We start from the raw sequence: 11,730 nt of genomic DNA on the forward strand, positions 1-11,730 counted from the left end.
ACTCTCTCTGTGCCTTAGACTGGCGTTACACATCCACTTAACCATTCTCATATTATTCCTTTCTAAACGGTTCGCTGCCCATGTCTCACTATTGTACAACATGACACTTCTTACACAGGCCTCATGCAACCTACCTTTTACCCCAATTTACAAGACTCTGCTAGCCAACAAAGGAAGTAACTCTCTGACCTTTTTCCAAGCAGAACCTATCCGGCAAGTAACACTTCTTCCAACACCCCCTTCACTGCCCAACATATCACCCACGTAACAGAAGTTCTCAACTACCTCTAACGAGCCACTGTTGTGCATCATTGAAGCTGGAAATACTTAATTCTCTATAATCTCACCTTTGCAATGCTTGCATACAAACTGAATGTCAGGTCTTAACTTTCCACCAATACTATATGTACCCAATGCTTGCAAGTCTGACAAAAAATTGAGTCACTACCAACCCCTTTCCTGCAAACTCCACAAGGCCACTTTCCAATTACAAGGTCACACTTGGCTGCAATGCTACTAATCATGACTTTAGACTTTGCTGTGTTTACCCTGGGCCCTTTCTCTTCTAGTTCTTTCTTCCACTTCTCAAACTTTTCAACTAATTCTTCCATCGACTCTCCTATGAGAACCAAATCACCTGCATACATACAATAACTCCCTGGACAACCTGTTCTGAACTCCATCGAAAGCGCTTTTAAGACTAGAACAAACAACAAAGGACTAAGTACAGAACCCTGATGTACACAAACATTTACACTAAATTCATCACTAAGTGAATCGTTAATCCTGACACGACTTCTAGCATTGCTGTACATAGACTGTACCATCGTAACTAGCCACTCATCCACACCTAATTTTCTCATAGCCCACCAAATAACTTTAACTTTACGTGGCACTCTATCAAAAGCTTTCTCTAAATCTACAAAGGCAAAATAGAGATTCTTTCTCTTTCCTAAATACTTTTCCTGAAGCTGTCTGAGTAAAAATATTGCATCTGTAGTGCCACGCCCTGGAACAAAACCAAATTGCATTTTATCTATATTAATTCTTTCTCTAAGTAACTTTTTATAGTAACTCTAAGTATGTAACTTATCAATTGTTTAATAAATTATATACACAAACATTGTAAATGGCTTTGTTCTAGGTTTAAATTTTAGTTAGTTTTTTTGATGTTTGAAGGTTTATTTCCAGAATTTTTATAAACACAATTTTACACCCCTCCCATTTTTAAACTGAGTACTCTACAATGTTTGTTATTGAATCAAAGCACTCACTAGGCAGTGATGTATCCGAAGAGGAAATTTTGGGTTTTGAGGTCCTTAGATTGCAGGAAAATAACTTTGCAGCACTGAAACAGCAAAAGTTTTTTATCGCTGTTCTTCGTTCTTTAACTTTCTAAAAAATCATTTCTATAGCAGTTTTTCATTTTTAAATTTTTAAAACACGATTGAAAAAAACTTTTCTATAGCGGTTTTTCATTTTTAAAATTTTAAAATGCGATCTAAAAAAACATTTCTATTGCCGTTTTTCGTTTTTAAACTTTTAAAATGCGATCTAATAAAACATTTCTATTGTCGCTTTTCGTTTTTAAACTTTAAAAATGGGATCTAAAAAAACGTTTCTATTGCTGTTTTTCATTCTTAAACGCTTACATCTGAACTGTACTGTATACAGTAGATATACACTGGCATTGCCTACCCAATTTTCCTCACACGGCATGGGTTGACCTGGCCGCTGTGGTAAAGTACTTTTTAAACATGCTTCTGCTTTAGACCAAACCACGGATCAATCAGCAGTATAATTTGTGGTGTCAAAGCTTAGGGGTCATCTACAAAATTCGTAGCAATTCGTATCAAAAAAATTCGTATATGCTACACGAATTTTCTTTTGCCATACAGTAATTAAATTCGTATGAAATTTTTCTAAATTCGTATAAAATTCGTATGAGTTTTAAATTAAATTTGTATGAGTTTTAAATTAAATTCGTATGAGTTTTAAATTAAATTCATATGAGTTTTAAATTAACTTCGTATGAGTTTTAAATTAAATTCGTATGAGTTTTAAATTAAATTCGTATGAGTTTAAAAAAATTTGTATGAGTTTTAAATTAAATTCGTATAAGTTTTAAATTAAATTCGTATGAGTTAAATTCGTACGAGTTTAACAAAAAATTCGTATGAGATTTTAATTAGATGCGTATGGTCTTAAAAAAAAGAAAATCGTTTGACATTGTATTAAATTCGTATATGAGTTTCAAAAAAAAATATTTTTTTACATCGCATTTTAAAAGTTTTAAAACGAAAAACGGTGATAGAAATGTTTTTTTAGATTGCATTTTAAAAGTTTAAAAACGAAAAACGGCGATAGAAATGTTTTTTTAGATCGCATTTTAAAAGTTTTAAAACGAAAAACGGCGATAGAAATGTTTTTTTAGATCGCATTTTAAAAGTTTAAAAACGAAAAACGGCGAATGAAATGTTTTTTTTAGATCGCATTTCAAAAGTTTAAAAACGAAAAACGGCGAATGAAATGTTTTTTTAGATCCCATTTTAAAAGTTTTAAAACGAAAAACGGCGATAGAAATGTTTTTTTAGATTGCATGTTAAAAGTTGAAAAACGAAAAATGGCGATAGCAATTTTTTTTTTAGATCGCATTTTAAAAGTTTAAAAACGACAAACGGCGATAGAAATGTTTTTTTAGATCGCATTTTAAAAGTTTAAAAACGAAAAACGACGAATGAAATGTTTTTTTTAGATCGCATTTTAAAAGTTTTAAAACGAAAAACGGCGATAGAAATGTTTTTTTAGATCGCATTTTAAAAGTTTAAAAACGAAAAACGGCGAATGAAATGTTTTTTTTAGATCGCATTTTAAAAGTTGAAAAACGAAAAACGGCGATAGAAATGTTTTTTTAGTTCGCATTTTAAAAGTTTAAAAACGAAATATAATTCTTATGAAAATTCGTATAAAAGAGAATATAATTCGTATGACAATTCGTATGAAAGAGAATATAATTCGTATGACAATTCGTATGAAAATCGTATAAAATCTGTATTAGATTTTTTAAAAATCGTATAACTATTTAACACCATACGAATTGTATACGATTTTTATACGAATTAAAAGCAATTAAATTTGTATATATTTGTATAAAATATCATACGAAATTTGTAGACGACCCCTTAGTGGCTATAAATCTTGCACTTTGTGCATAAAAGGATAGAAAAGACGTAGTTGGTTTTAAAGAGCATGGAGAAGCCTTTAACTAATTCAGCGATTCGGTTCAGCTTTGTTGCCGTAGTGATCATTGACATTTTGCTTAATTGACAAATCACATTTGTGCTATATCCACCATTTTTAAAATTTCGCAGGGTGAAAACAAACCTGGTTCATACAAAAGAATGCTAAAAAATGTGGAAATAGAAGAATAATTAGCTAACGAAAGGTAACCACAATAAAAATCTGTCTGGAAATGATACTTAGCTATCTAGACTTTCCTCCAAAAAATTATCTGTGCTCAAACTTCCTAACATTTTTCTTAAAAGTCCAAAACGTGTCTAGCACTTCACTCTCTTCACCTCAAGTACGGAAACTTTTCACCTCCAAAATAATTATGACGTCAAACCGAATCGCCAAATACATAGAATCACAGTCCCGATATTTACTTGCGCACACATATAAGTAATTACGTAATACCTGTGATGCACACACACTTTTGGAGGTAAAAATGTAAACAAACCAAGTGGACACGGAGGAAAACGATCAAAACAAAAAAATCCACAATACAAACGTTGGGGTAATTTAAGTTTCAAGATTTATTCACAATATGTTTTAACCATGCTGTACTTGCAAAATTTTAACATTTCCCCAAAAAAACATGCATGCATCCAAGACGGTTTTTTAGCTTGGTGTGTCCAAGATTCGAACCAAACCTTCCATAGTTTTTTGGCTTTTTTGATTAAGGGCCTTCAGAGAGACAACGATTTCGGAAGGACTGAGTAACACCGCAGGGACATCATATAACACATTTCAGATGAAAGAGAGAAAAACACAAACTAGCTAAACGCCACATTTTGACAACTGCTACCGCCATATTGTCTTAATTCTGTATGTTTCGAATTCGCCGGTGCCGATACCGCGGTCTTTGGAAAAAATCCTTGAGGGAGGGGGGGGGAGTTCGTTAGGTACAGTTACTTTTATTTGGGCAAGTTTTTCTCTTCAAATTTTCACCCTTGAAGCCCTATACTAACCTTGTCCAAAGGCTGTTCTACAATTATGATATTCTGACGGAGTCGTACCAGCACGATGCAGAATATATACAAGTGACAAAATATCGAAAGACACAGTCTCAAGATTATGGTGGCGAAAAGGACAACGAGTTAATGTTTCTGACGATTCCTTGGTATTAAGAAGTTTTTTACGCCCTGGGATGAGCTACGATAGATGGGGCGATTTCCTGGAATGTAGGTTGGAGCAGCTGGTGTTTCCGTACGAGTAGGTAACGAGGTGCGAAAAGCTGAACCACGTAGGACCTGTTGCACACAAGTACTTCTACAGCAGTCTTAGCGGAAAATCACGAGAGTACGAGACATTTCAAGAGAAGTTCTACAGTCGAGGTTGTGTCACTGGTTGCGAGACAAGACAGGGTTTCAGCACTATGACTACGAAATAGAGATCTTGAAGGATGCGGGAGTATCTTAGGCGTGTCAATAAGGTAAGTGTTAAACAAGGCACTCAGACTGAATGCCAAGATAAATTTACATGCACCAGGAGAACCTTGTAGCACAAGTGCAAGGACTCATGCTTCAGCAAGGCATGTAAGGATTGTAGGGAGGTGCAAGAGGCCTACACGAAAGGTACCAAACACCAAACTTACGAGTTTTTGCAGACAGAGATTGTTGGTGGCCTGCTATCGTGTTCTGTAGGTATCACGAGAGAGATATCACAGAAATAAAATCTTGCTTTTGCAAGGAATCACAAACGTGTTAAACAGTGCTGACATTAGACGCCAACATGCTGTATCCTTGCACTCTGATGCACGACTCCCCCTGCTGTAAAGAAAAGCTGACTTGGGTCCCTAAACCAACAGCAAGTCACAAAGGTTTGCATAACGCAACAGTGTCCGGGTTTGTACAGGTTGACATTGCGGTCTCCCCCCTCCATCCGCGAGCTCCATTAGACATTCAGGGAAATGGCACCACTCTTTGTAGCGAAGGAGATACATGAAGTTCAAATCCCTCAGCATGTGCACAAGTATTTGAAAGCAACAGGACGGAAACGCATCCTCGGCACACGTAAGCTCCTTGGCTTGATGAAAAATCCTGCTGTATACACCTGCTTTCAGGTGGTACCTGGACCATGGGTTGAACGTGACAGCTTCTCAACAGTTCCTCAAATACTAGCGTGTTAAGCCGTTTGCATTATTTTCCGAGGTAATTACAGACGCTGGAAGACAGGCAGATACAGATCGTGAGAGGCGGATAACTGAAGATACGGAAAAGCTGAAGACGTACTCGTTCTACGGGAAGATTATCGAGGATGTCGCTAGGCATGCGAATACAACCTTTACGAGAGACAAAAAGAAGGTTAATCAAGCCATGAAATCCCAGTATCTCGAAGACCTCGAGAAAATAGGAGATGCCTGCGAGATTAGAGAGGATAAACACAAGATGAGTATCGATAGAATCAATCAACCGGTATTTATAGGCTCTAGGATGGTTGCTCTGACAGAAGAAGGAAAAGATGGCACCAAGTTCTTGTCGAAAAAGCAAAACGCCATGATTCGGCAGCGGTATATTAACGCTTTAAAAAGCCAACAAGATATCGAGAAAAACCGGTCTTGTGTACATGAGCAAGGAATAGTAACTTACGAGTAACCAAGCTGGGTCGATCGGCGTTTTACGACAATGTTGTGTTCTACACGATGGTATACACACCGTATCCTTGAAATTGAAACGAGTCCAACGAATTTTGTGTATGCCGTGTGTATAACACACAAATAGACATGGGAAGTACGCAATGTAAAAACTCTTTATCTGTAATTTTCTGGGTGAGCCGATGTGCTGGACAACTGGCGAAAACGTGCATTAAGTGCTTGGCTTTTGCAAAAGCGCGAAAAAGAAGGCAAGGGAGCGCAACAAGAAAACAAAGGAACCAATGCCACTATTGGGATCGTACATGATGCCTTAAGGTATGATACGAAGATAGCCACCACAGAGTATCTGGGATGCAATGTAGTAACGCTTATGAAGCATATCTAGTCACAGTTTACTGGCGGAATGAACTGGGGAATAGAGAGCTGTGGAAGTTCGATCACAAAGTACCGATAAAATACAGAGAGAACGAGGTATACCCTAGCGAGGAAGAATAAATCGCAAGGTTGCACTACACTAACATGCAGCCTATGTGGGTAAGGGAGAATCAAGCGAAAGGCCAGCGATAAATTTCTAAATAGTTTAAGTTAACAGAAGCACAACTCAAAGTCACGCCGCATGAGTATAAAGCGGTAAAAAATATCAAACGCATTTGTCACTTCTATTTAAATACGCGTAAACATATTTGAACTATCGAGGGTTTTCTATGTGAATGTGCAAGAAGTATGCGCGGCAATGCGTTGATTATGACACGTGCAATACTCAAAGTAATACTAAATGGGCTAAATGGGTATACACAAACTTCGAAATATACTAGAATCGAAGTGCCGTAGGAGTGATGGATGTTATGCGCGGACAAGATCATAACTATCCAAGTCAGGCTGTCTCGTCCCAGATTTTACCACACTTGTGTCATGCCGGTAAAATTGTGCCAAATGTTGGGAAATAAGGCTAGCAAATATGTCGGTAAAAATGCAAGCCATCTCTGAAATATCGTTTTTTATTTTTTAACATACCACCTGTGTGGACTATGGATAACCAGGGAAAAGGGAATAGTTTTATATCATAATAAATGGGATCTATCAGCATACTCGTTGCAGTTGCATTAGCGTTCTCCGGAAAAAATTTCCTATGTGGTAGTGTATCTGGGTATGGTGCTAAAGAACGTAAAAGACACGATAAAGCCGTCGAACAACTGCAGGCTGCTTAAGCACAGTGGGTAAAAGATCGTCAAACCAATTTTGATTGGTTTACGCAAGAAAGAGTCTTGATCTTGTATGAAGAGTCTGCAGGCTTTGCGGCTGTAAAGCCAGAAGCAGCATCTTTGATCATATCCTCATGTGCAAATTAGAGGACGAACTGAAGCCTGTTGTCTAGCGCTGGTTGATAAAATGGCAAGTCTGTCTTAAGTTAAAACATCGTTCCTAGAGGGTTACTGACGGTGTTGCCGTAGTAATCGTCTTTTCCTCGTCTGCCCTTTCATGGTGACTAGCTTTGACCTGTGGTACCCTGAGTTTTCAGCAATGCATCTCGCTAAAGCTGAGATATATCAACTTAACAGGGAACCAGCTACTCTATGATGGTATAGAAATAACGAAAAAAGACGATTGGAAAAGCTGAATCAACAATGAAGAGAATGGAGCCAAAGAAAGCCCAGTTTGGAGTGTCAGGAGAACAACAGGAGATTTGACACGATAAATTTGCTAAAGCTACCGAGGACCTGGAAAAACCGCACGTTGAACGCTAGGCGGCACGCAAAGCTCATGGATTTTTATCAAACAACTTCAACCATTAAAGAGACGCTGATGAAGGTGGTGGAAGGTGACAAAATCCTTACTATAAGGCTTAAGATTTTGTCCCAGGAGCAAGCTATTACCATCGTGTTTATCATCAGCGGTCGTTATCTTGATATCGACCATCGTGCTTGCCGCTGCTGTTACAATAGTGCTAAAGTTGTAAAGTTTGTGGCGCGCCATCTGTATCTAGCTCTTGCCACTGTCGTGGCCCTGGTTGTAGGGAATGTAGGGAAGACGAAAAGGTCGTAAAACCACGAGTATTGCACCTACCACTACGGTAATAAATGCGGTCTTGTTATCCTCGTGCTTTTGCTTCCCTTGTTTCATGTTTAGGGTGACTCGTCTTTACCGGCATGGAGCGAGCAGGATCTTGCCATTGATTTTCTCAATGTAACGGTTCACGTTTGAGGACAGCATGTAGACACTAGCCATCACGACAATGTTTACAGGGTTTTTCGCACACTGCAACACTTTTTGATAAGTGGTTATATCTTGCCCTACGCCTTTCGCTTTCAACACCATCGAATTTTGAAGCAGTATTTGTCTCGCTATTACGAGCCTAGAAAAGAGACTTTAGCTTACGGTTGTGGGACAAAACCCTGACTTGTGGACATGATGAAAGTTGCATAATCCCCGTCAACCTGTGGCCACAACTCTTCGTGAGTTAAATAAACTTTATCTCTAAAGTGGTAAACACTGTATGCACCATACTCACTACATACTTTGAGTAATGGTTGTTGTACTGATTAAACCTGTAATCGAATGGCATGGGTACCTTCACTATTCCGTCGCATTTAATGGTAGACATGAAACCAAAAGATACTGCTGACGAGTGGCAAGAATCCCGTCATTTGCTTAACAGAGGTGCCTAGGGTTGTAGTAGCACAATGCACTGTAAAGTTGACTCGAGTCTGCCAGAATTCTATCGCCTGCCCAACCTTCCATGCAACTCGTAAATGTACGTATTAGAATCTTGCTAGGACTTGGTAAACTCTAGAAAAACTACTGTTATCTGTTGTTCACATGTACATATCTTGATGTTCAAGTCTTGTGATGCCGAACGCTGCCATTTGCCGTGGTTCGACTTGTACATTGTTGTTGAGTTATACGAGTAAATGTTCACCTTTTTCAACCTCGTTCCCAGGGCATTTTGCCTTGTTGATAAGTTGATCCGTAATAACGGCTCAGGTTCCACAAGACCCTGGGGACGAGGTTGCACCTTTTCTTCTAGAAGAAACATGCGCAAACATAGGAACAACTACACTCTTTGATGACTACCTAGGACAATGTACGAGCGTCACCTTAAAGTCGATCAGTATTAGACCTTTCTAGCTTAACATATTCATTAGCAATGATTTTACAATCAGAGAGGTGGGGACCGATCCGAACAAAAACGCGATCCGCATCGGGTTCACTAACGGCTAATACAACATCCAAGCTATCCAGGCTCACAACACCAAGAAAGGGAATGGAAAAGTCGTAGTCTTTGTTCTGGAAAACGGTATCTGCAGGTTTACGGTAGCCAAGGTTATCACGGTGGTCATCGACAGAGAGCTGAGAGAGCTCATTATTGTTTTGCTTGTACCTAATGGTGGAAAGCTTTTTCCCGTCAGGAGATTACGATGGTACGACACTTATAGGTACTTTCGACTCAACTTGTCTGCCCCAAGCTTGATGAATAACAGTGTCTATTAGACAGTAAAAGGTTTAAGATCCTGGCTAGGCTTCGCATCAAAAGAAGCAACTTGGGGAAGTATGTTTATATGGAATTTTGATACCCTTCTATATCTCCCTTAAAAAGGGTCGATAGACAGGCTTGAGTTTATGCTGACTGACGGGCTTTATACAGATACAAATATTGCTTGATTACTCTGCATATGCTTATAGAATATAGATGAGACACGAAAAACTATATCCTTCATTGCCTAGTGTGCCTGAGGATTACATTCAGCTATACAGACTACAAAATATCTAAGAGATCGAGCAGTATTTTAGAAAGGAGGTTAAGCACATGATGGCCTAGCGAAAAAATTCAAGATGCATGCTACGTGGGTGAGATGGAGTGATCACGCCTTACTAAGAGTTAGCGTCATGACGGACTTGGTGTATCAGCAACAGGTTTAGGGGCAGCACTATGCAGAGCCACTGTGGGTGATATTACTTTAGCGATGGGGGTAAGACATGGAGGATTGAAGAATGCCTTTAAGCGACTAGGTTTAAAGGCGCAAAAGCACGAGAGTTTAAGCAAAAATTTATCGTATATCTCATATCTAAGGCCAAAGGAGTCATAAGTGACTACGTATTCAGTTTGATAATGCAGGAAAAACAGCGCAATACAGTGCTAAAGGAACATATGAGGCAGCGTATGGTAAACAATATCAGAGTAGAAATAAGTACACGTCTTTTTACATGTTATTTTATACGTTAAATATATTCGTCCTATAAATTAAGGGGAGCTCTTATTGCTAAGTTGTAAAGTTTGGGGTGTGCCCAGTCTAACTTGACGCATCGACTTATTGATTAAGCGCCCATGATACTCAAGATGGCTAGCGTATGCGCGGTTTGGAAGTCACCTATCTTTTTACTGATGTTACCAATTTTGATTATTTTAGATAATTCATGCCGTAGTATATCTTTTTTGAGGTGGTAGTAGCGGAGGATATCTAAAGCGTGGATTTGACCGTGTGATGAAACATGTGTAACCCGAACCACATACATCAACTCCAATGGGATTGTTTAAGTTATGTCCAAGCATTCAAGCAAGGAGGTTTAAAGAGAGAAGGAGATACATCTCAGTAGTTTCTATTGAAACCATCCGTTGCCGATTTGCAGGTTGCTGCATTTTTTTTTTTAAATTCAATTTTGTGAACAAAGTTTTTTGAAATCTCGCGCGCATATTATAAAAGTAACCGTTGCTCATTGTTATTTCTGCATTAATTATAAATTATTTTTTTGGCGGTAAGAGCTCGTTTGTTTTATAATTTATCGTTTAAAATCAGTTTTTAAACATTTCTGGTGTTATATGCAGAAAAAAAAGGTAAAATTAGCCTAATAAAAGGAGTATTTTTAAGAAATGATGATAAAATAAAGATAAAAACAATATCGGAAAATAAAAACGCAAAGAAATGAAAGTAAATCATCATCTAACGAAACAAGCATAATTAGAGATAGAAACAAAAAAAATAATATTTTCTTTTGTTCTATGAAAGAAACAATAGCCGCCGATAATCAATTCTATACCGAAAATTAATTAACTTTGGAAAGAAAAAATATGTACCATTATGCAATCCCTTCTGCAGTAATATTTTTTAAATAGTTTTATCAATCTTTTAACTAACCAAGGTGCAAAGGGAGACACAACCTGTAAATCGGCAACCGATAGAAATTGCCGAGTTGTACCTCTTTCTCTTAAACCTCCTTAAACTAACACGCTGTGCTAGAAAAGTACATACAAAAAAGTCTACATGATATAAAATTATACTATATCTCAGGGAAACAATTACATAATACAAGCTCTAAACACCATAATACAAGCTCCAAACACCAGGGTCGTTTTGCAAGTAGGGATATAAACTTTACCAGCATTAACTCTTATAGTGCAACAGAGCCAAGTGTTTTCTTTATCTTCAGTATAATTCTTAACCGTTTATCAAAAGCACATAATCATATACATTTTCTTGATCAGCGCTTTATGCTCCACACAATATAGACAACGTGAGAAAAAGGTTCTAACTTATTTTTTGTGCTGACGTTATCAAAATTCAAATGACGCTTCTTTTTCATTTTTATTCAGTGGATTTCTCTACGGGCTTTATCGACTAGTCTATATAATAATACGTAAGTTGTGTCTTTCTGTGACCGCCAAAGTGGATATCTTTATTTTTTTTTGATGTCACCGAAAATGTTATGTCTAATTTGTTAATCTTTCTGACGTTACGGCGCGACGTCAATGCATTAAGACCGACGTCAATGTGCTTAATAAGATTGGTGATGCCATTGCATTGTAATTATAAATTTGTGGTAACTAGGGACAACCTGAGACTGTCTTGGAATGGACGGGT

The sequence above is a fragment of the Hydractinia symbiolongicarpus genome, chromosome 10 (assembly GCF_029227915.1).
Source record: "Hydractinia symbiolongicarpus strain clone_291-10 chromosome 10, HSymV2.1, whole genome shotgun sequence".
Classification (NCBI taxonomy): domain Eukaryota; kingdom Metazoa; phylum Cnidaria; class Hydrozoa; order Anthoathecata; family Hydractiniidae; genus Hydractinia; species Hydractinia symbiolongicarpus.